We start from the raw sequence: 26,076 nt of genomic DNA, 5'->3' as shown, positions 1-26,076 counted from the left end.
AAATAAAATAAAATTTATTATTATTAAACTTTTTCTGTATTTTATATTCTTCCACTTTAGCACTTTAAGGTTTGCAAAGTCCTTCACAAATGTTATCTCATATTTTCCTCACAACCACCTCAGGAGAGAGGTGCTATCATTATTCCTTTTTGTTTTTACAGATTAGGAAACTGAGGGCAGCAGAGGTTAAGTGGCCTGCCTGAGTTCATATAGCTAGTTAGCATATGAGGCTGGATTGGAATTCATATTTTTTTGACTCCAAGTCCAGCACTCTGTCCACTGAGTCAGCTAGTTATTTGATGGTCAGAGCCTTGTGAGCAGGGCCTAAGTCATGTCTGTCTTGACATCCTCAGCATTTAGCAACCTGTTTTATATACAGTAGGTGCTTAATGTTTGTGGAATTTTATTGGAAGTCCCAATGCAGAGCTTGCCTCTATTGTTCTAGCATCTGAGTGTTTTGCCCTTTGGAAAACTGAAATTGTCTAAGTAAATAATAAAGTGTTTCAGATTGTTAGATCTGAGAATCACTTTCTTTTGCCCACAGAAGTCACCAAAGATGTCCTTTCCATTTTTTGTTTGCTTGAGGGAGCACTTCTGCAAATTCAGCTTGCCAGATGTTTTACCTTCTTCTGGTGCAAAGTGACATGAGAGGGAGAAATATTTTTCATGACAGTGAAGCAGGGAATCCTGATCATCTAGGAATGGGAGAAACATTGATTAGTCCTTCTCTTGTTCAATAAAGAACCGGGAATGGCAGAGATATTGTCTTAAGAAAGAAGTAATTTAAAGTTGAAATCCTAAGTCTGGGCCTTTTCCAGCAAGCGTTTCTTATGTACCTATTCTGTGTCAGATGAGGCCGCTAGGTGGAGCAGTGTATGGTGCCAGGCCTGCATCAGCAATAGCTGATTTTATATTTAGCCTCAGACACTTACTAGCTGTGTAAACCTGGACAAGTCACTTAACCCTGTTTGCCTCAGTTTCCTCTTCTGTAAAATGAGCTGGAGAAAGAAATGGCAAATCACTCTAGTATCTTTGCCAAGAAAACCCCAAATGGGGTCAGGAAGATTGGGAAGTTGATAAAATTGACTGAACAGCCATAAAAATTCTGTGCTTGGCACTGGCCTACAAATGGAGCATAGGAAGATAAAAAGTAATGAAGTGGTCCCTGCCCTCAAGAAGCTTACACTGTGATAGAGACAGGTAAGGAAAAAGGATGACAAAATTTACATATAACACATATACAAAGTAATTTGGGGCCTCAGGTCTTTCTAAATATGAATTCAGTGCTCTATCCACCACCCATGCAGCCTCTTAAGTATAACACATGGTAAAGTGTGCCTCTGAAGAAACATAATCAAAAAATTGCCAAATCTTGTCATTTCTCCCTTCCTGACATATCTCCTATACATCCCTTTCCTACTGTGGCTAAGTCACTACTCCGGCAGAGGCCTTACTTCATCACCTCTTCCCTAGACAATTGCAATGATATTCTAATTCATCTTCCTGTCTCTCCTTATTCCGATCTGCACAGCTACCAAACTGACTTTTGAAAATGTAGGCTTGACTCTAGCATCACTTTTCCATAAATCCAATGTCTACCGCCAGAATCAAATAGAAAGTCCTCTCTTTGGATCTATCCCTAGCCTTTTCTTCTCATGCTTTATCCCCTTCCAGATCCTCTAGTCATACTGACCCATGTGCTTTTCCTCACACATTACACTCATCTCTACCATCATGCCTTTGTACAGGAGGCTCCTCATGCCTGGAATGCTTTCCTTCCTCGTGTCTGCACATTGGTATCCCTGGCTTCTTCCAAAACTCAGTTCAAATGCCACTTTCTTTGGGACACCTTCCCAGTCTTTATCTTTCCATATCCTATTCCCCTCACCCTTTTACTTGAGCCTTCCCCTCTTTCCATTCTGCATTTGTCATGTATGAGCTTATTCATTTACATGAGGTTCTCTGCCCTTTACTTCCAGTATGTACATTACTTGAGAATGGGGATTTTTTTTGTGTTTTTGTCTTTCTTTGTATCTCAACCATTTTATGTGATGCCTGGCACATAATACATGGATAATAAGTCTCTGGTCATCTGACAGACACAGTCTATCTCTCTTTTTTCTCTATCTCTTTATGTAGCTCTCAGGTTCTCTCATTCTCTCTCTCTCTCTCTCTCCTATCTCTCTCTCTCTCTCTCTGTCTCTCTCTTTCCTTCCTTCCTTCCTTCCTTCCTTCCTTCCTTCCTTCCTTCCTTCCTTCCTTCCTTCCTTCCTTCCTTCCCTTCTTTCTATCTTTCTTTTCTTTCTTTCTTTCACCTCCCATCCCTCTCTAATTTTTTTTCTCATTTAGGATTTGAAGTACCTTCAAAATCCAAGGCATTATTCTTGTATCCAATAAGACAGAATCATAATGAGCTCTCTCCCTCTGTTTCCCTCTCCCCCTTTCTCTCCCCCCTCATCACTCTCCCCTTTCCTCTCACTCCCCTCCTCTCTCCCTTACATCCCCTCCCCATATCTAACATAGTGCCTGGCACATAGCAGGTGCTTTCTAAATGTTTATTGACTAGCAATAGCATGTAGTTAGCATTGATACAGCACTTTAAGATTCTCAAAGCACTTTACTCGTGTTAACTGATTTCACTGATGTTATATGGAACATGGGAGAAAGTGGATGAATATTGTTCTGTACTTTGTAAGGCTCCACTTTGCCCCTTTCTAGTGAGAAAAAACCAAGACGCTGAGCTCATTATTTAATAAGCATTTATTCTGGAGGACTAGGACCAATGGGTTCCTTATCTCTGTGAAGTAAATCTGGGCTATTGGGAGAAAAGAGTTTCTTAAATTGAATAACTAAATTAAATTATCAGGTGACAAAGGGTGTTAGTGGCAGGAATATACCCAGCCAGGATACTGTCCCTAAGGCCAGATCTCCAAGTTTTTGCCCTCCTAAGATGGGGGACTTGCTAGCTCTGCTTCCTGGGCTGTTGCTTCATGCATTCTGGGCTCATTTTTTACTGCGCTTTCTCATTCTTCATGTTGTTGCTGGTGATTCCTAACTGAAGTTCATTTCAACTAGGCAACAAGTAGTTATGGAAACCTTTGTTTCCATAACTACTAAAGACCACCATGGATTTAGGATCAAGAAGGAAATGTTTAAGCCAGGAAAACAAGACTGTTCTGCTTCTCTTGCTTTCTATAGTGTCAGGACTAAGTCATCTATAAGGAAACATGTAGACTCAATAGATGTGTTACACAGGGAGCAGCTTGGGATAGAGCAGGACTAGAATCAGGAAATCTGGGTTCAAATACTGCCTCAGACACTTAGTAGTCCCTCTCATTTTATCTCTGTCTGCCTGAGTTTCCACATCTGTAAAATAGGGACAGTAATATCACCTACCTCACAGAGTAGTTATAAGGTTCAAATGAGATAATATTTGTTATTATTTGTTAAGCACTTTGCGAATTTTAAAGTGCTAGATAAATGTCAGCTGTTATTATTTTTATTATTTTCATATCAGTCAGAGATTTGGTGCTAGGAGCTCAACAGATTCCAAGGTTGGATCTCTCTATTCACCATTCTTCATTACCTTTCTGTGTTATTATTTTTTTTCTCTCTCTCTTTCTTCTCTTCTCTATCTATCTATCTATCTATCTATCTCTCTCTCTCTCTATCTATCTATCTATCTATCTATCTATCTATCTATCTATCTATCTATCTATCTTCTACCTATCTATCTACTTATCTATCTAATCTATCTAGTTGCAGAGACAGTGCCAACCTGCATTAGGACATGACGTTTCTTGAACTGGGAGTTCCCTAGACTAATGGGATCATCACAGGTTCTGATAATTATATATACTTAGAGTTTCAAACAATTTCCTGGTGGCACCAAGAAGTTAAGGGTCTTGCTACAGGGATGAGACAGTCAGTATCTGTCAGAGGCTAACTTTGAACCTGGGTCTTCCTGACCTCAAAGTTTACTCTCTATCCACTATACCTTAATATTTCTCAGTAATAAATAATTATAATGAATAATAACAATGATGCGTGTGCTTCCCCTTTCACAGGGTTGTGGGGAGAAAAACTCTTCTAAGATACTATATGAATGCGAGCTGTTATTTGCTTGAGGTTTAGACAGGATATTTGTTTAAATTTATTGACCCTCCCCACAAGATTTTTTTTAGCATGCACCAGATGCCCAAGGCCTCATGTACACAACTGAAATACACACTGACCTTCAAAAATAAATAGAGTTTATAATTAAATTCCTTTTGGTGCCTCCAAGCAGTTAGACCTGAGATTTCTTGATTGGACAAAGGGACAATTTTGCGTCATGAGGGGGTTGGGGAGGGATGGGGGTGGAGTTCTAAACCTGGCTTGGTTGTTGGATCCTTTAATCCACTGGGAAACACTGAACCTCTGTGCATGTTGTTGAATTCCTTCTTGACAAAAATGGAGCTGAAACTCCAGTTCTGTCTAAATGAAGCCATAATAGTGCCTTGAATTTGAAGGTTACTTTGAAATCCATTATCTTATTTGCAGCAAGGGAAATTGAAGAAAACAGTAAGAAGACACATGGCTAAAAGGTGCTCACCAGTCTTTCTGTTCATATTTGACCAGGGCCATTCTAGTACTTTTCTTAGTATTTATTGTTTTGATATTTATGGTGATTACTAACAAAAATATATTTTATAGAGCACTTTATAGTTACCAAATACTTTCACATACATTATTTCATTTGATCCCCAAAGGCCAGTAATGGAAGGAAAAAAAAAATATGCTTGGCTTGAACTAAATTCATCATTCAATGGCTTTGAGTCTTTAGGAAAGGGAAAAACTTGCCATTTATCCTGTTTTAGTAAATAAAACCATTGAAATTAGAACCAAATCTACCTGGCTGAGTGACAATGAGGAAGCAATTTCATTTCTCGGGGTCTGGGTTTCCTCATTTGCAAACTAAGGGGATAGGACCTTGAAAATATCTCTTTCCTTCAGCTCTGAGGTTCTGTCTCAAAGAACTTAAAAATATTTTCCCTCTCGCCATTTGTACTACCCAAAGTCTCTCCATTCCCCAGGTCATAGGAGACCCAAAAAATCCACAGTAAATAGAATAAAAATTCCCTTGCAAAATCAAATTTCCATGAAAATCAAAGACATAGATGGCATACTTATCTAATTTGAAGATGAACCAAAGCTGGAAGAGATAGTAAATATATTAGCTGACAAAACCAGAGTTTAAAATAACCACTGAAGTCTAGAACCCTGAACCAAATTTAATAAGATAAAATTAGGTAGGGCTATGGATGAAGAACAGCTGTGTGCCAGAATGGATGGAAAGTCAATCTTGGGTTCATGGACACCTGAATTCAAGGGCTATTTCTGACACATACCAGCAGTATGATCTTAGGCAAGCTGCCAAACAGGGTCTCAGGGTACCAAGCCCTTCTCTGAGATGTTACACAGAAGAGCAGGTGCCAATTTGTATTGGCGAAAAAGTCTTGCTCAGTGGGAGATCCCAGCACAAATTAAATCACAGCTCTATAACAAATACATACACCTACCTACTTACCTACCTATCTACATATATACAGAGTACATATGTATACACACACATACCTTAGCACATCTATATATATCCATATACCTATATTATGCATATAAATATATATATACACCCATGTCTACAGTAACATATATGTCCACACATATCTATAGTATGTGTATATATAATCTGCAGTAATATATATACACATATCTTCAACAATCTACATATATATGCATGTATACTAATATACATATATACATGCATGTATATAATAACACATATACACCTACAGTAATGTATATATGCATACGTATTTATAGTACGTATATAAATATGCAGACACATATACCTACAACACATATACTCACATACACACACACACACACATATATATACACACACACACACACATACACACACCCACAGTGCAAGTGTATATGTACATGTCTACGGTTACATATGCATTTACATACTTCTATAGTATGTGTATAGACAGACGTATATATGTATATCTACAACACATTTGTGTACACCCATCCATACCCATGTATTACATGTATGTATGATCTCTAGTACATGCATACACAAACACCTGTGTTGTACTGTATATACACACAACATATATATGAACATACATATACATGTATCTACACACTTGTGCATTAAGTAATGTGTGTGTATATACATGTAACTATAATATATATACACGCACATCTTCAGTACATGTATACACATAAATCAATAGAACATGTATACATAAACACAATGCACATATCTATACCACATGTATACACAAACACATACATTATGGTACTGTATATACATGCACACACACCCATAGCATGTATATATGAACATCCATGTGCATGTATATACACATACACATACAGCAATGTATCTATACACAAACATCTATCGTACATACATACACAGTCTACAATCTATGTATATATGTACATGAGTCAGCAGGACGTGTATAGACAAACACAATATGCATACCTACACAAAATGTTTAGATGCACAATATACATACATCTATAGTACATATGTGTACAGGCACACATGACACACACATACATATGCATGGGTTGTTGTTCAGACATGTACAAAGTGAATTTACATGTACATGGGCATATAATTATACATATATTCACTTAGGTTTAGAAAGTCCAACCATAATTACAAGATATGGAAAAGCCCGGCACTTTGTTTGGAAGCAATTTGAGAAGAATATAAGTTCAATACGAACCTCAGTGCATGGGTTGTCTGGTTAAAGAAAAGCTGCTGCCATTTTAGGATGCTTTGAGTACAACAATAGTATGAAGAACCAGAAAACTACAGGATCCAAAGACAGAGAAACGTGTTGTGATGGTAAGAGATCTAGCCTTTGAGTCCATAGACCTGAATTCCATCGCTGGTTCTTCTACTTAGGAGCCATGTGACCCATTGCAAGATGTTTAACCTCACAGAAACTCCATTTCCTCTACATAAACAGGGATACAATAATGATGCATACTTATGTAATGGTTTTCCTTACACCAAATCTGGGAAGTAGTCAATTCCAGTCTCATCTCCATGCTACAGATCACACAAGCCTCACAAGGTTGGCAGCATGCTTCATTGATAATGATGCAAGAGAACTGTGATTCTGCTTGTCACCGCTTCCCATCATTTAAATGCCAGCCATGCTATGAACAGATTGTTCTCAAGAGGGAGATCACAAATTATTTAATAATCACTTTAAAGTGCTCAATTTTACTAATAAAGGGATGCCAATTGAAGCAACTGTGGGAACTTATCCATCGAATTGGCAAAAGTAACTAAAAGCAACAAAATTCATTGGTGGTGGGGTCATAGAGAAATAGATAACTCTCACTCATTGCTGGTGAATTATAAATTGGAAGAATTTCTTGGAGAAAAGCCTACTAGAATTGTATAGAAGATACAAAAAAAGAGGCAGCTGGGAGTGCGGTAGATGGAAGGCTGGGTCTGGAGTCAGGAAGGCTTGAGGGTCACATTCCCTCCCAGACACTTACTGTCTGTGTGACTGTTTGCCTCACTTTCCTTAACTGTAAACTGAAGATAATAACAGCACCTACTTCCCAGAGTTGTGAGGATCAGATAAGATTCTATTTGTAAAAAAGTACTTATCATAGCACCTGGTACATAGAATAATATAAATACTTATCCCTTCCTTTCCCACTAAAACAATCGTTTCATTTCACCCAATAATTCTACAGTCAGTAATTGCGTCAAGAACAGAAAGGTTTCTGCTCAAAGATTTTAATAACAGCAATAAATGTAATTGAAGGAAAAAACACCTAGAAGTCACCTAAGTTTCCGATAGGAAAAGAGTTAGATAAATTAAGATCTTTTATGAAATGGAATGTAAAAATACAACACAGAACAATGAGTTTTACAAATGCAAAGAAATATGTAAGAAATAATGCAAATTTTAAAAAAGGGGGAAGAATGGAAATTAAAAAAGGAAAAGTAATGAGGATGAATGAACAAAATATTCTGGTAGAGACTCTGAGTGATGAGAACGTTTTTATACTTTATGTGTTGAAATTAATTTAAGTGTAAAAAATTACCAACCTGAGTAGCCAGGTGGTATGGTGGATAGAGTTCCAGACTTGGAGTCAGGAAGACCTAAATTCAAGTCCAACCTTAGTTACTTACTAGTTGTGGGACTCTGGGCAAGTCATTTAATCTCTGTTTGCCTCAGTTTCCTTATCTGTAAAATGAGCTAGAAAAAGAAATGAAAAAACATTCTAATATCATTACCAAGAAAACTCCAAATGGGGTCACAAAAAGTCAAAAAGGTCTGAACAACAACAACAATTGCCAATCAAGTCTGGTTGTTTGTATTGATAGTAAACGTTAATTTTTAAATTGAATATTTAATGAAAATGTCATCTATTACTATTTCTCCACAGTCACATTTTAAATATTATGCTCAGTCCTGGCCAACCCTTTGTAGGAGGGACACTGATAAGCTGGAGTGCATACGGAATGGGGCGGGGGGGGGGGGGGACCAGAAAAGGCAGGTACTCTGAAGACTCAGATATGAAGAGTGGTTGAAGGAGCCAAAGGTTGCTGTTCAATTGTTTCTGTTGTATCAGACTCTCTGTGACCCCATGTGGGGTTTTCTTGGCAAAGATACTGGAGTAGTTTTGTCTGTCCTCTGGCTCATTCTACAGATGAGGAGTCTAAGGACAATCAGGTTAAGTGACTTGCCCAGGATCACAAGAGTAAGTGTCTGAATCCTGATTTGAACTCAAGAAGATGGTCTTCCTAACTTTAGGCCTCCTACTCTATCCACTGTGCCTCCTAGATGCCCTTAGAGATCTTTAACCTGTAGAAGACAAGGAGGATGTGGTAGCTTTCTTCAAATATTCTAAAGAAAGGCTGTCAAGTTAGAGGCACTTCACTTATTCTACATACATCTAGAGGGCAGATCTATATCAAATGAGTGGGTGTTACATGAAAGCAGATTTTGTCTCAATACAGAAGCAAATTTTAAAGTTACCTAGAAGTGGAATAGGCTGACTGGTGAAACAGTGAACAAACATCTTGTCAAGAGAAGTGTTTGAGCAAAGCCTGGAGGACCACACTAGTCCCAGATTTTGTAAACAGGATTTCTGCCCTGATAGGTAGCTCGGACTATTCGATGATTGTTCTAAGTTAGAGATTCTAGGAAATAGAAAATTGGAGCATCTGTTTGCACTCAATTATTACAGATAATGGAGAGGCGCCATCCAAAAGCAACATATTTGGCTATTTGATAGGCAGTTTTACTTCACTCTTTATGTTAACATTAAAATTACATGGCTACCTCCTTGTTTCAAAGCTACATGCTAAAGACTAGGATACAATATGACATGGCTCCTCCTTGTACCTCATTCAAAGAACCTTAACCACTGAAGTGCCCAAAAGGTGTCCTTCCCGAAAATATTCAACTATAAGAAGGAGAAGTAATGTGACAGAGTAGAAAGAATACTGGATTTGGTGTCAGAAAACCCAATTTTAATCTCAACTCTTTCAGTATGATCTGTTGGGCCTCACTTTCCTCATCAGTAAAATGAAAGGAATGGAGTCATTCCCTAATTGATAAATGATCAAAGGATATGAACAGGCAATTTTCAGGAAAAGAAATCATGTTATCACATAAAAAGTGCTCTAAATCACTATTGATTAGAAAAATGCAATTTAAACAACTTTTTGGTACCAGTGCATATCTGATAGATTCATTAACATCTAAGAAAAGGAAAATGACAAATGCTGGAGAGGATGTAGAAAAATTGAGACACTAATTCACTGTTGGTGGGGTTGTGAATTTCATCCAATCATTCTGGAGAACAATTTGGAACTACGCCCAAAGGGCTATAAAGCTGTGAATAACCTCTGACCCAATAATACCACTACTAGGTCTGTATTACAAAGAGATCAAAGAAAAAGGAAAGTCTTATATGTACAAAAGTGTTTATAGCAGCTCTCTTTTGTGAGCTCTTGTAGCAAAGAAATTGGAAACTCAAGTGATGCCCATCAACTGAGGAATGGCTGAGCAAGTTGGGGTATAGGATTGTGATGGAATACTATTGTACTATAATAAAGAATGAGTAGGATGGCTTCAGAAAAAACTTGGGAAGACATAGGAATTGACGCAAAGTGAAGTGAGTAGAACCAGGAGAACACTATACACAGCATCAGCAATATTATACAATGATCAACTTTGAATGACAGCAGCTAATGAAATCCTTATTAAAAAGATTTGTTCCGTAAAGTTTGGATGCAGTCAAAGGGCCCCATTTGAGGACCTAGAGGGCCACATGTGACCTTGAGGCCATAGGTTCCCCACCCCAACACTATTCTCAGCAATATAATGATCCAAAACAGTTCCAAAGGACATGTGATAAATAATGCTATCCACCTGCAGAGAAAGAACTGACGGATTCTGAATGCATATGGAAGCATAGTTTTTAAACTTTCCTTATTTTTCTTGGTATTTTTGGTGTTGATTTTTTTTACCTATGTTCTCTTTTGCAACATGGCTAACATGAAAATATGTTTTGTATGACTGCCCATGTATAACCTATATCAAAGTACTTGTCTTCTCAAGGAGAGAGAGGGGAGAAAGGGAGGAAATTTAAAATGGAGGAAATTTAAAACTCAAAAAGTATTTAAAAAAACTAATGCCACAATTGTTTTTTACATGTAATGGAGAAAATAAATTTTTAAATTCTTAAAAAAAATGAAAGGGATGGACAAGATGATCCCTAAAGCTCCTTCCATTCTTGAATCCTAAGTTAGTGATGTAAATCCCGAATCAGTCAGTCATCAAGCATTTACTAAGCACTATTCCAGAGAATGAAGGACAAACCCCATCAGAGAGTCTATCCAATAAACTGGAGAGACTCTTCTAGTCACTTTTATCCTTTCTAGTGACCAGGGCATCATTCAGGCTGTTTATTTTTTATTTGTTTTTGTTTTTGTTCTTTATTTTCTTTGTATCCCCTAGTGCTTAGCACAGTGTTCAGTATGTAGTAAGTGTTTAATAAGTGCTTTTAGATTGATTGATTAATCCATCCCTTATTCTTCACTTCTGTTACATGATGAGCCGATTTCTTTTTCCAGTCATAGATTTCCTTAATGATATCCTTTCTACTTAGATGTCCTATGCATGGCATTGTGTCTAGAGGAATGGTCATAGAGTCAGGAAGACCTGGATTCTTTCTGCCTCTGACATATATTAGCTGTCCGACCCTGGTCAAGCCTCTTAACCTCTCAGAACCTCTAATATTATAGCATATGCAAGGAGGGCATATATGGAAAATTTCCACACTGATTAATCACATATCCAAACCAAGATAAACATCCCTAATGCCAATCCACTTCATCTTCTTGGTTCATTGTTGGATATATGCTTCAGCATATTTGCACTCACTGCTTATCTCCATTGTCTTTTGGGTCACATACAACTTGTATTATTCAGAGATCATTGGTTTCCAAGATACGTCATACAATTGAACCATCAGTTCACTGAAGCAGTCCAGCTATATCTATGCCTGGGACATAGGGATCCCAGATCCACAGATCCCTTTTGATTGCATATCAACAAAGAGTTACATCCAGAAAATTCACTTGAGAAATTCTGATTGCTTTCTATAATTCCAAATTGCTTGCTGTTATATACAAGTCCATTTAAAAGAATACCACTGTTCCGATGATGCTATGTGTTTGCAAGGTTTGAAATACTACCATTACTGAGGAATCCATGAAAAGAAGTCACAAAAGAACTCATTTAATAGAACCTTAACCTCATTTACAAAGTACTTTCTCTCAACAATTCTGTCTAAATATCCTCCAAAACCCATTAGAAATAGAAGGTGTAGGAGTAATAACATTTCCAAGGCATTTCCAGGCCCAAGGCAATCTTGCAGCCTCATCTTTGGGTTCAAGAGCTAAGGCTTCCAGTTGTAGCAGGAGGCATCCTAACTTCACCCCAAGGACTCACAATGAAATTCCACATTCAGATTTAATCAATACATTTAAGAGTTTATTGTGCTAGTCGCTCTGAAGTTTCCATAAGACACAGTCCTTGTTCTTATGGAACTTAACAGTACAAGTATGAAACATAAATGCAGATAGCAATAGTTCAAAATATTACATGATAAGTACAATAGTACAAACTGAAGTCCTCTTTTGTTATCAACAAAAAGAAGTTTCTTGGAGGAGGTAGCATTTGTATTGAGTAGTAACAGAACTGCAACCACAGTGGGACAGGTGAAGCATTTTCCCAGACACTGGTGAATTTCAAGGGCTCTCTAATAGTCGGTTCCATGCTGTATCTCCTCCCTGACCTGTACCCACAGAAGTCCATAGAAGGTAATGGAAAGAGGGGTAAGACCACCAACTAACAGTTTTTCAGGAGTGTTCAGTTTTCCTAGCCACTAAACTGGGCCTATTGTAGGTCACCAGTGCCCTTCACCAAGGTCTGTGGAAGTAAGTCAGGCATCAGATCTTCCCTCCAAGGTCTGCTATTGTTCCAACAAACTGGGTACTTCCCACCCAAGTAAAACTTGGAGAAGAATAGGAATAATGAATGGTCCCAAGTTTTGATCTGGGGCTGAGGTATTGACGTGGACAGTGGAGTGGAGAGGAAGCATGGAGTTACCTATTCTAGAATAAGCTTTGGATTTGGGTAGACCCTGTCCATGCTGACCCTAGACTGGTCCAGGAGCTTCTCTAGCACACAAGTACCGAGGCACAGTGGTGAGGCCAAGACCAGAGGACCCTCAGAGCAATGGGTTTCTCAGTGTCAAACTGAGATGGGGCAAGAGAGAGCTTCCAATTAGTATCAAAGGCCCTGCCAACCTTCAGTTCCCATTCCTCTACCTTGAGAAAGTCTTGGCTCTGTCCTCAGTAATTAGGCCTTTCTGAGGTTTGGGAGGAGGAGAGAACTACCTAGGGTCACATCTGCACACAGAAGACCAGGGAAGATGAAGGCTCTTGTTTTTTACTACCTAATGCTTCAGTCTGATCTCACTAGCACAAAAAAGAATTGGGTAGCTGGGGTAGCAACTGAGTGGTGCTGGTGAAGATAGAAAGGAGAGGTAGGTGGGTAGGAAAAGGTGTTGGACTGCCCACTATCTCTATGTCCACCATCGCAGCACCCCTGAATTTGCCATTCATGCTCTAACTAAAAACTACAAGGTCAATCTCAGGTAGGAGCTCCATTTTCCCCCTTACTACTAGCATGAATGCAAGTGTGGTTGCCTGTTTCTGTCTCCCTCTCTTATACCCACCTTTCCCCCATCCAATACAAAGCACCCCTTCTTTCCTGCCTATTGTTCTAAAGGCAAAAATTCCTAGTTATCACAGCTGCTGCACTGAATAGGAATATAACAAAGGTAGAGAAGAAAGACAAATCCAGGCAGAGGAAATCAAGTGAACAAAAAATTGATTAGGAAAGCCCAGAACACATGTGGAAAAATTCAGGATTTGTAAGTAGGATAATTCTCAATCCATTTAATAAGTGACAGCTATATTGAAGGCACTGAAAATATTAAACAAAAAGCTGAAAACAAAATGAATCCCTATCTCTAAGGCATTTGCTGTGTGTGTGTGTGTGTGTGTGTGTGTGTGTGTGTGTGAGAGAGAGAGAGAGAGAGAGAGAGAGAGAGAGAGAGAGAGAGAGAGAGAGAGAGAGAGAGAGAGAGAGAGAGGGAGAATAGAACACATAAATAGATAAGTTAGTACCAATCAGATTGATCAGGGAGAGTGCCTGTCAATTGGAGAGCTTACACAGGTAGAGGATTCTCAGTTGAGCCTTGAAAAAGATTTTATGAGGTGAAGGTGAAAAACGAATATCCACAGATTTGGGGCTAGGGAGAGCAAAGGTGTGGAGGTAGAAGATAGAATGTTGAGCTCAGGAAACATTTAATAGTTCAGTTTGGCAGAAATGGAGAGTTTATGAAAGGAAGCAGCATGTAATAAGTCTGAAAAGATCAATCCAAGTCAGATTATGGATGAATGGCCTTAAGTGCTATGGCAGAGAATTTATGTTTTATTATAAGGACAAGAGAGAACCAATTGAGGGTTTTTGATCAATAGAGTGGCATTGTTAGACTCTTGTCAGAAATATTAATTTGGCATCTGTGTGGTAGATAGATTGGATAAGGGAGAGACTGAGAAACTAGACCATATACAAATTGTAGTCTGGGAGAGAGGTGATGGCAAGAACTAGGGTAATAGTTTCAGAAATGAAAAGGAGACAGATGCAAGGGGTATTATGAAGGAAAGATCAGTCATATTTGACAATATTTGGACTTGGTAGGTGGAGTGGGAAAAGTAGAGGTGACAAGAAAAATGGTGATATCCTCAAAAATACAGCAGTTTGGAGGACGGGAAAGTTTAAGGCATGACAATGAGTTTTATTTTGGTTGTGTTGAGTTTGAGATGTTTATATGAAATCTAATGGAAATATTAAGTAGATGTTTGGTGATGTGGAAAAATGTTATTTCAGGAGAAATATTATTCTTGGTTATATAGATTTAGGAGTCATTCACATAATTGAATCTCTAGACAGTGATGAGGTCAGTAAGAGAGAAGTTGTAGAAATGAGAGTGTCCAGGACAGAGCCTTGGTCGACACTGGTAATTAGTGGTGGGAGATGGATGATGATCCAGCAAAGGAGGACGGGAAGGGATGACCAGGCAGGTAGGTGGAGAGTAGGAAAAGCAGTGTTCTGAAAACAAATAGCCAGGAGGAGAGAGAATCTGGGAGATGAAGGATGATTAATGTTGTCAAAAGCTGCAAAGGCCAGGGATGGGTGCAAGTGGTTATTTGGTAAGGGTGGTGTGACTGAGAGTCTCATGCTGCAGTGGAAAGAGCATCAGACCTGGGATCTATTGAACTATTTCCTTGCTATATGGCTATCACTTAACTCTGTTTCCACTTTTGTAAATTTGGGAGGGGGGCAATAATAATGCATTTACTTTATACAGATTGCCAGGAAATTGCTTTGTAAGTTTTAGAGCACTATATTAAGTATCAGTTATTACCATTGTTAATAATAATACCAATGATACTAATTTAACAATTTTTTTTGAAGGGGAGAATGGGAGTCCAGACTTGTGATTTGATTGTTATAGGGGATTCCCAGTGAAGAGACACCCTCTATAATGCAGATTGATATTGCTCTGCAACCTAGAAACTTAGAGCATTGTCTGAGGGTACCAAGAAGGCAAGAGACTTATCTATGGTCACCCAGAGAATCTGTATCAGAGGACCTGAAACCCGGTCTTTCTGACTTCAAGGTCAGCTTGCTACGTACTAAATCTTGTGTATAGATTTGGAAAATACTTTCATCAATTGTTAGAGGTTAGTTTTTATGGGTAGATTTCAAAAGAGTAGAGTGGTGGGAGTCATAGAGCCCAAAGGAGGAAGGGAGAATTTAGTACTGGAATCCATCCCTCAGATGGTAAAACTTGTAGCAGGAGCCTTTGGATGGCTACAAATTTGGCCTTGGGTTGGGCGCTCTTCCCTGAACTAGCATCTGGTCTTTAGACACAAGACAATAAGACTGCAAATAATGAGAAGGCAGAGCATTGATGACAATCGAGGCTCATTTTAACTGCAGATCACAACAAATCCCCCCAAAAGGGGACGTGGTACAATTGAAGCAGCATCAGCTTCAGAATTTTCCACTTCCCTGTCTGTCTGCCCACCTGTCTGGTCCACCTGGCCAGGAATAATAATGCTATAAGCTAAGGGAATCGTTCAGGGTACTAATTTTATTCATTCTGCTCTCAGATAAGAAAAGCAGGGCAGGCTGATAAATACATAAAATGACCATTGTTTGATACTTATTTATAGCACACAATAGTGGCATAATTGATTACAGAGCAGGGACCCACTGCAGAGTCCCAGAGATTACCTACAGACAGCTTACAGAGGTCCAAAGGGACACTGTTATCTGTGTAAACATTACCCTCCAGCCCTTAGGCTCTGACTCCTGCTCTCCCATGTGGCAGAGTGATATAGAATGCTGTTCAGTTATTTTTCCATCAAGTCTGACTCTTCATGACCCCATTTGGGGTTTTCCTGGCAGAGATACTGAAGTAGTTTGCCACTTCTTTTTCCGGCTCATTCTGCGCATGAGGAAACTGAGGCAAATAGGGTTGATTGACTTGCCCAGGATCACACAGCTAGTAAGCATCTGAGACTGGACTTGAACTTACGTCTTCCTGAGACCAGACCCAGCCCTCTATCTGTTGAGCTGTTTAGCTATCTCCTAGAGACCTCATTTTTTCTCCTTCCTATCCTGTCTTTGCTTATGATATCAAATATGATAGTCTAGGAGACTGGCAGCTCTGGTGTCCCGCCTCCTTGTTACCTTGGTGGTTTTCTGGCTTCCATGCATGGAATGGACTTCTCCCCTGCAACTCCTGTTGAAATGCTTCCCTTCCTTCAGGATACTACTTGGGTCCTACCTCCTCCTGGAAGCCTTTCAGTCGGAAGAGAATTCCCCTTCCCCAGTCTTCTCAAGGCGCTAACTATTGACTGTTTACTCTTATAGGTCATAGGTCTGAAAGCGGTGCAAGAAGCCATCCAGTATAATTCACTCATTTTACAGATATGGAAACTGAGGCCCAGGAGGTTAAGTGACTTGATTGAGATCATACAGGTAGTAAGTGGCAGAAGGAATATTTGAACGTAGGTCCTTGAAATCCAGAGACAGTTCTCTTTCCATTGTACCACATCACCTCTATCATGTTCTAGCTTAATAATAATAACATTTATATAACACTTACTATGTGCCAGACATTGTTCCACATGCTTTACAATCATTATCTCATTTGATCCTCACAGCCACCCTAGGAGGTGTCATATATTGTCATATACCTAGGAGGTATATGACAATTGGGTGCATGTCTTATCTCCCCTTCTTGAGATTGGAGCTTGTTTTCATCTTGGTATTCTCAGTATAGATGCATAGTAAAGATGACTAAGGACAGAGTTAAAATGTTTTTGTTGAATTAAATTAAAGAGAAATACCAGGATGTGGTAGAAAGAACACTAGTCTGGGGGGGTGGTGGTGGTGGTCAGGAGGATTCTAATCAAGACTGACTCCACAACGACTCACCTTGGGCAAGTGACTTGCCTTTTGATGAGACCCAGTTTTCCCATCTGTAAAATGGGAAAGATAATCCCCTTTCAGCTAGATTCTTTGATCCTATCAATTACCTTGAGGAGCTGTAAAAAACTCATAGCCTAGTTTAGCTATGTCAGAGGCAGAGTGGTCTAGGGGGACAAAGAACTGGCTTCTTTCAGAAAGACCCAGAAAGACATTTCTTACCTAAATTGACTGGAACAATCTCTCAGGGCTTCTGACAGTTCTCTGTAAGTGGGAGAGTGGATGCTGATCTGCTCTGGTAGAAGGAATTTCCTAACTAGGAGTTCCCTCTGTTAATGAACTTACAAGTCCAGTGTTTTTTTTTCTTAATAACTAGTATTGATACAGAGTTTTAAACAACTTTATATACATTCTCTCATTTGATTATTGGTAGACAAAGATTGCTAAGGCTCCTCCAGGAGGAAATCATCACTATCAACAGACTTGGGCATTAGAGGCAGCACCCCTTGCTCATTTGCCTCTCTGTCTCTCTGTGTGTCCCCGTCTGTCTGTGTGTTTCTCTCTGTCTCTCTGTCTCTGTCTCTGTCTCTGTCTCTGTCTCTGTCTCTGTCTCCCCTTCCCTCCCCTCCATGCTGCTTTGTTTTGAATAGCCAACAAAGCAATCAATATAAAATGAAGTCATCTGCTGGATGGCTGGAGTAGCATGCCATTTCCAACGGCAGGTAGAAATTTTGGACAGCTTCTCCATCTTCGCTTACTCCCTTTGCCCTACAAAGAATCGTGTTTTTTAACATGTGGAAAAGCCCTTGGGAAGCATGTGGTCCAACCCTCTCATTTTACAGAGGAAGAAACTGAGAGTGGGAGAAGTAAAGCAACTTGTCTAAGGTCTCACAACTCATACGGTCACCTAGCTAAGACTAGAATGAATCCCCAGGGAGGACGAGAAGGCAGCGAGAAGGAGCGAGGGGCTCTCTGCCAGACAGCGGGAGCAATGGAGATGAATGAATCCGTCTGGACTCACCTCGCATGGCTGGTTTGTTTCTGTTTTTGTTTTTTTTGTTTTTATGAATTATTGCTTTGCTACACACTTTCAACCCCAAGTTGAAACCGTTTGTTATTTAGACAGCTCAGATTGTTTCCCCTGGATACAGGTAGAGGTCAGTAAAACAATATTTTCCTAAGGAGAGATCTCCTACTCCAATTCTTCCCCGGCTGCTGAGGCTGCTGCTCCCTGGCTTTCCAGCCAAGTGTGTTTGTTTCCCTTTTCTCCCCTCCCATTTCCTTTGCCTCTTCTGTTCACTCACAACACACTCTCCCACTTTTTGCTTCTTTGCCCGTCTTCTCCTTAGCATTTGCAAGATAATCAATACCTCTCCCTTCCCCGATCTCCCCCGCCCCCAAATACACACACACGCGCACACACACACACACACACACACACACACACACACACACACACACACATTGTCTTTCTCAGGTAGCAATCCTCAAGCATGTAAGCCCAGGTAACTAAACTTTTAGTAGTTAAGCCAAATGATGGGATTTCCTACAGGTAGGTACACCCATTGCCTGCCCCGTGACGCTTGGGAATGTAGTGGTCCTGCAAGTCAGTCTTTCACTGCCAATCAGCCTTAGGACACTGGACCCTTTCTCGTCTCCCTTTTCTTTTCATTTTAACATAAATCCTTTACATACTGAAAAGCTCACGATTGCAATAGAAATTCTTTCTCCAGGGTGCTTAATTAAGACACCTTTTAAAAGGTTAATGCATCTGTATGCAGTTGTAAAGCCCTTTACGTGTGTCCGAGGCGGAATCAAACCCTCTCAATTACAGGTTATTTCTAGTGCCTGAGCATAAGGGATGATTCCCCGCCTGTGGTCAGAGCCCTTATTTTCGCCACATGCTCTGGAGAATTAATTGCATCAAGTGTGAATTTGCTAGGACCTTGATCCCCTTTGCCTTTTTTTTTTTAACTTCACTAGCCCTTGACCCTTTACTGCCTTCCAGTCCTTTCCCCACCCTACACACATGCAGACGGGAAAACCTACAGCCCAGTTTACAGCCCGACACATCGTAGCAACACAGCTTTCCAAACAGGTTTAGCCACACGGTACTCACTTGTTCCAGAGAACCAAGTCGAGCAGGAGACATGTCAATCCAGGGACACTTCTTGAAAAAGGATGTGAAAATCCATTGTGGGTAAAAACTGTTTCACGAACAGTCAGTAAATCTTGGGAGAAGAAGATGAGAGAGTGAGAGAGAGAGAGAGAGAGAGAGAGAGAGAGAGAGAGAGAGAGAGAGAGAGAGAGAGAGAGAGAGAGAGAGAGAGAGAGAGAGACTATGGACTGCAGAGCTGACTCCACTGGATCCAGCCTGACAGCTCTGTGAGAAATACTACTCTTGTGCACTTGTTCACTCTTTCTCCATTAGAGGAGGAGTCAGCATTGCAACATTTATGTTCCTTGCTTGAGGCAAAACACTGATTTTCTTCAGCATGGAAAATGTCCAGAGTCTGCCAGATTTACAAGGTTACAGAGGTAGTTAGGAGAGGAGGAATGCAGCCGACACAGAGAAGAAATAACTGATTCTCCCAAATCGATTTTGTATCCTTAATACCGTGGATCATCCTTTAAGTCCATACGGGGAAAATACACACACACGCATGCATGCATGCACACACATACACATTCACATGCACACACACAATCCTCAATCATTTCTTAATAAACCTAATAAGCTCTAAGAGGCAATTTCTGTGGATAGCCAAGTCTCAGAGCAGCAGTGTCAAATTGCCTTTCTTTTAGAGTAATTCGTGGGCTGCCACAAATATCTGTGTCTGAGAGGAATAACCTGGAGTCAGCTCTCATGGAACCCTAATGAGGTGGTGTTAGAGTAAAAAGTGGATTAAAAACCAACGGCCAGAACAGCAGACAAGGGCTCAAAGAGCTTTTTGATTTCCCCAAGCCACTCTCAGAGTGGAGAATCTGCTGTGTGCCCAACAGGGACAGCAGCTAGAAAACAGGACAAGTGTTCTGTGCTTTGGTGTAAAGATGCTGTTGATTTTCCAAAGGTCTGAAATGTAGTTTTTCAAAAAGAACTCCATGATTTGGCTTTTATTTTTTAAAAAACTTAAGAACAAGGACAATAGAAAAGAGAAAATTTCTGGTGGCAAATGTTTTTCTTTCTGTACTTAAAGTTTCCAGTGTTTGTCTGATGACATTTATTTCATATTAAATCTAATTGTTACACACTAGAGAAGCACATTCCAAAATAACTCCAAAGCTATTTTAAATAAAAGATATTGGGTTTCAAGAAAATTGTAAAAATGCCAGGCTTTACCATTTTGAATACACTGCTTCTGGGGAATGGGTGGCAAGATGCCCTGGCAGTTCAGCATTCAGGGAGCCAATGAAAAATCCCATGATGCATTGAGTGTCCAATGTTATAGAGAGCAGAGATCTTCTTGTGCCAAAAGCCCAGGGGCAGCTACAGAGGCGTAACTTGCTTATTGTAATGTCTGTGCCCTACACCTAGACTATACCTGGCTCACCAGGCCAGGAAGTAGTGTCCCAAGCCTGTCAGAGACCAATAAATGGGAAGATTCATGAGTGATATAATGAGCCCGTTGTCATGCCTGCATGACTTTGGAAAGTACTTCCCTACGTTCGGTTAATTTTCTCATCTGAGTTTTCAAGGGTTATGATAGGCAGGCAGGAGCTTAGGCCTGGGCCTACCACTCTGGAAGAGCACAGGCCACAGGCTCAGATATCAGATCTGATATCTGGCCTAGCTAAGTTTGCAAAGATAAAAGACTTTGTCCAGAGCAGTAATTGAAAACCATCTGCCAAGTCCTAAAGGCACTGAAATCTTCACAGAGGAAGGAGCTACCCACACAGACCAAGGTCATAGAGCCTGAATTTAGGGGAGGGTGCAAAGAATTTTGCTGTGCTTTGGGGAAGATGCAAAACTTAGGCAAGACATGGTACCTTTTCCCTTTAGCTTATAGTCTAACAGTAGGAAGTGATATATACACACATTTTTACTATATTTTTTAATCTAATTTGTGCTTGGTGAATAAAGCTTCTCTGTAACTTATGGGAGGAAAGAGAATAAACATTGATTAAGCACCTATTGTGTGCCAGGAACTGTGCTAAGTGTTTTATAAATACTACCTCATTTAGATCTTTACACAATCCTGGGAGGCCTGGAAGGCCTATTATGATTGTCATTTTACAGTTTAGAAAAGTGAGGTAGACAGAAGTCAAGTGACTTGCCTAGGGTCATCCAGCTAGCAATTATCAGAGTCTAGATTTGAACTCAGGGCTTCCGGACCCCAGACCCAGTCATCTATCCACTGTGTTACCTAGGTGTCTTGAGACGTATGGTTTTTCAGAGTGTTGTCTTGGGCACTGAGAAATGAAATGACTTTCCAGGGTCACAGAGAGTGAACTTGATCCTAAGTCTCTCTAATGCTTAGGCAAGTTCCCTATCTACTACAATATGATGTCTCACATAAGATATGATACAAAAAATACATGGTAAGAGTAGTAGTTCCTAAGCCCATAACACATTAGGTAATAAGTCCAAATATGGTGGTTCTGGTGTTATCAATGATGAGAACAGATGACTATATAAATGCTGGAAAATCTGCTCCATTTTCCATTAAAAAAAATCTTCTAATTTCATCTACAATTGCTCTTGGGATGATCTGGTTTAGTTGGCACTGCCACTGATCTTTCTGCCAATCTGTTTTTCCCTTCACTGATTTTCACTGTTTTTGTTATAAGATATTGATTGTAATCTTTACCTCCATTATGTTATGCAAAGGATTTTGCACTTTTAATTGTTTGTTCTTGTATGTCACATTTCTCTTATGCAGGCAGAACAATTACTTACTGACAAAGGCCTACTCTTTATGTAAGATTATGATCATAATTTTTGATCCTTGTCTTTGCTGTTATCCATTTCCTATTTTTCAGTATCAGCCATACTACAAATGGACAATGAACCAGGCTCATAATTAATCAAGAAAAAGGGAGTACACTGGTTTGAATCTGAGAAATGGCAGGGCTTTCAACTGCTCCCTAACACAAACTGTCTTTTTAACACAAACATCATCCCAGGGATATTGTATGTCTGTGAATCATGGAGCACTACAACCTCTAAAAATGGTGGGTCAGTCAAAAGTCAATGAAGAGATGAAGTATGATAGGCATAGGTGGGCTTTATTGCATTACCATGGACAATTTACGAATCATATTTAGCCTAAAACATATTCCTCCAGAAAAATGATGGGTTAGACATGTTGCAAAAACAAGGGATAAGATGGAGAGCCTGAGGGCTGTATTGGCACCCATGCATTATAGCAAGGTTTAAGGCTAAGCGTGGCCTCCAGGGCAGTGGAGGACATGAATGGAAATTAGAGAGTATGGATGCTGTCTGCACAGTTTTGACTTGAAGAGTACCAACATCAGAAAGATCCTCCAAAGTACTGACATAGGGGTGTTTAGATAGAAGAATAAGAAAGTAGCTGAAAAGGTTTATGATGTATATGAATCTGGAAAGCACTAGAATGCTAATTCTTTAAGGTTTGAGTCTGTGTCCTAGGTTTCTTTGCATTCCTTACAACAATCCTACAGTACTTTTTCACTTGGGGAAGCTCCCAGATATTCATGGGTGAATGATTCCATTCAGGAGGCACTAATCCCCTGTGCCCTGCCCAGATGATTGATTCAATATCCTTTCATTTTTTTGTTAGCGCAGGACTTGGAGTCAGGAGAGAGCTGGGTTGAAATCCTCCTTTGGATCCTTTATTAGCTGTCTGGCCACGAGCAAGCCCTTTAAACCCTCTGAGGCTCTGTGTCTTTTTATTTATTTATTTTTGAAAAGTAGAGATAGATCCCAGAATTGTTTTAAGGTGCAAAAGAGGTATTTAATGGATCAAAACATACTTTATAAACCTATATGGTCTAGGCCTGATCATATTACCCCTCTGCTCAGAAAACCTTCAGTGATTTCCTGTAAAATTCCAACCCCTTTGCCTGGCATTCAAGCTCTCCACTGCCTGGCAGGCCTGACCTTTCTAGACAGCCCTCATACTACTCCCCTCCACACACTTTTCCCTTCAGCATAGTTGACCAGCTCTATGTCATTGTACATAATCTGCAGGTTTTTCAACCTCAGTGCCTTTTCCCACATTGTTCCGTACATTTGGAATATCATCTCTCTTGCTGCCCTCTCGCTCACCCAGGGAAAGAACTGATAAACAGAAGTATGGATTGTATGACTTTACATCTACATCTACATAAATTTAAGCATATGTATATCTATATATCTATATCTATATATCTATAATACATATATATGTTTACAAATACACACATATATACATAAATATATACACATATATACATAAATAATACATATATTCACACATGTGTGTGTCTGTGTGTGTGCATGAAATGGTTGCCTTTCTAGTGTGGGTTGGGGAGGGAAGGAAGAAGCCAGTCTGGAACTTAAAATGTAACAAAAATTAAATAAATAGCATGTTAAGTTTTTTTTTTTTGTATCTCTTAATACATCTTAAGGCTGAGGATGGAGAATGGAGGGGTCAATGGCCCAAATCTCTGTGTTATCAGATAAACCAACTGAGACGCCACTTTAGGTGCCTCATTATTCTAATGTTTTTGTGTCCATTTGATCTAAATAGATTCCCTGAACATTTTTCCTTATGTCCTTCTTATCACATTACCTAAGTAAGACCCATGATTTAGTGGCATTTTCTTCCTTCTCTCAAGTATCTGTCACTGTCCTGGATACTGGATCAAGAAAATCCAACATACATATTAGGGCCAAGTAGAAGAATCAGAAGCATATAAGGATTGGTGGGAGATGAAGCTGGCACTGATGTGGGAGTCAGGGAGAAGGTACTGGGAAAATCCTCAAGAGAAGACTCTGAGAGGATGACATAATCTCACTTCACTTCAGCTTGATGAAGAATGATGGAGCTGGGTGTCCTGTGAGTAAAGGTTATGGCTAAGGTTTTAAGATAAAATGAGATCACCACAGATCTCAGTGGGAGCTTAGAGTGAACTCTAAGGATCTTGTCCCTTGAAATGTTAAGTTGTCATAGCGAGAAAGTGATTGGGAAAGAAAAGATAGACAAGTAGCCAGAAGAGGTAAAGAACCGTCTAAGCCAGTGGCTTTGAGAGTCAAGACAGAAGAGTGTGTTAAAAAGTAATTCAGGGTGTTTCTGTCTTCCATTTTACTTTTGGTGATGGCCCGAAGGCTTGTATGTCACATAGAGTAACAAGAAAGACTTCCCTATCCATGTTCAATAAGAATGAATTTTCAGTTAAAAGAGGATTGAGAGACTTTCTTGAACTGCATAGTCACTTAGCCACAAAGTACTTTCATGTTGGTTATATTGTGCCTCCAGCTACAGAGAAGAGTATTGTAGGCTTGACCAAAGTGAAAGTTGGGAAAAAATATTCATTATCCACTGAATTTGTAGAAAAAAAGAGAGCAGCCCTTGAGGGGTGTCTTCAGCTTACAGTGACAGCCAACATTTCCTCAAAATCCTAATTTAAGGCACTTCCTAGAGAATTCTGAGCTGCCCAGAGCAGTTAACACTTGGGCTCTGAGTGGAGCAGGAATATTGAGGATGGTGAACAAGGCTGCCGATACTGTCAATAAAATGACAATCAAGATGAATGAATCTCATGCAGGACATGAGGAAAATCAGCAGCAATTTGAGAATTTGGATCAGCATCTTTGGAAACTTCTCCATATTAATATTGAAGTGCTGGTCTGTCACAGAAAAGAATTTTCAGCCAACACAGCTGACTTTGCAAAATGCTGCCATGTTATGTAATTCCAAGGCTCATACTGCTTTATCTACAGCTTTGTCTCAGATTGCTGAGGCTGAAAAGACGGATGATCAATTACATCAGGAACAAGCTTTTGCTAACTTTTATGTGTTTTTGGAACTACCGACTGACTGCATTCATCTTATTGCTGTAATAAAGTGTGTCTGATCATCTAACGAAATGTTGGCAGAAATGGGATGATGCTCAGATTGCTTTGCAGAAAAAAAAAAATGAAGCTGAAGCAAAAATAATGCTTACCAACAAACCAGATAAAATAAAATCAGAAAGTGAGAAGTCAAAGGTCAGCAAGGAGAGAGAGAGATTTGAACAAGTCTCCAAAAATATTAGAAAGGAAGTTGGAAAATTTGAGAAGGAATGAGTGAAAGACTTTAAAACTGTTGTTATCAAGCACTCAGAATCATTAGTACAAACACAACATATGACAAAGTGCCGAGAGGCATTCCTACCTGAAGCCAAAGTCAATGCCTAGCAAGGTGACTTCAAATCAGAAGATTCTCTGGATATTTTTTTCCTTAGTTATGCTAAATTCCACAATAAAATCACTTTAAAATCATCCAAATAAGCCATGATATATTTTATGAATTAACAAGTGACTTTATTATATACGCTGAAATTTTATTAATGAGCTGTGTGTCCTGGTCCTCTTTGAATCAAGTAGACTATGGCACAACATTCTGCAGTCTTTGCTGAATTAAACAGTGTTGTTTTGTAATGCTTGCGCGAAAAACTGCATTGTAAGACCAGAAAGTTTACATTATTTTTTCTTTACAATGTGTTCTGTTATTACTATTACTGACCTCTTTATATCAAATTATAATACCATTAATTGATGTTGACTTATACATTCTTGTACAGTCATCATTATGTGATTACATTAGAAAAGGTTGTACCTTATGGTAAATATATATATATATACATATACATATATATATATATGTATATGTATATATATATATATATGGGCAGCTAGGCAGTGCAGTGGATATGGTGCTGGACTTGG

At 39.4% G+C, this 26,076-nt stretch overlaps 1 protein-coding gene and 1 pseudogene across 2 annotated transcripts in view; one reads left to right on the top strand and one right to left on the bottom strand.

Annotated features, from left to right (window-relative positions):
• Window positions 1-19,579, bottom strand: part of PRLR (prolactin receptor) — a 221,702-nt gene extending 202,123 nt beyond the window's left edge. Inside the window, exon 1 of one of the 2 annotated variants that reach the window (XM_072605870.1) lies at window positions 19,306-19,579. The gene's annotated coding sequence lies outside the window, so the exon portion shown is untranslated. The remainder of the gene's footprint in view (window positions 1-19,305) is intronic. The other variant, XM_072605874.1, reaches the window with a different exon arrangement.
• On the top strand, window positions 18,109-25,864 carry LOC140502679 (sorting nexin-2 pseudogene; annotated as a pseudogene).
• The last annotated feature ends 212 nt before the right edge of the window (window positions 25,865-26,076 follow it).

This window comes from Notamacropus eugenii, chromosome 4, assembly GCF_028372415.1.
Source record: "Notamacropus eugenii isolate mMacEug1 chromosome 4, mMacEug1.pri_v2, whole genome shotgun sequence".
In the NCBI taxonomy this organism is placed as follows: domain Eukaryota; kingdom Metazoa; phylum Chordata; class Mammalia; order Diprotodontia; family Macropodidae; genus Notamacropus; species Notamacropus eugenii.
Note: the sequence above shows the minus strand (reverse complement) of the source record. Positions and strands in the feature narration are given on the sequence as shown.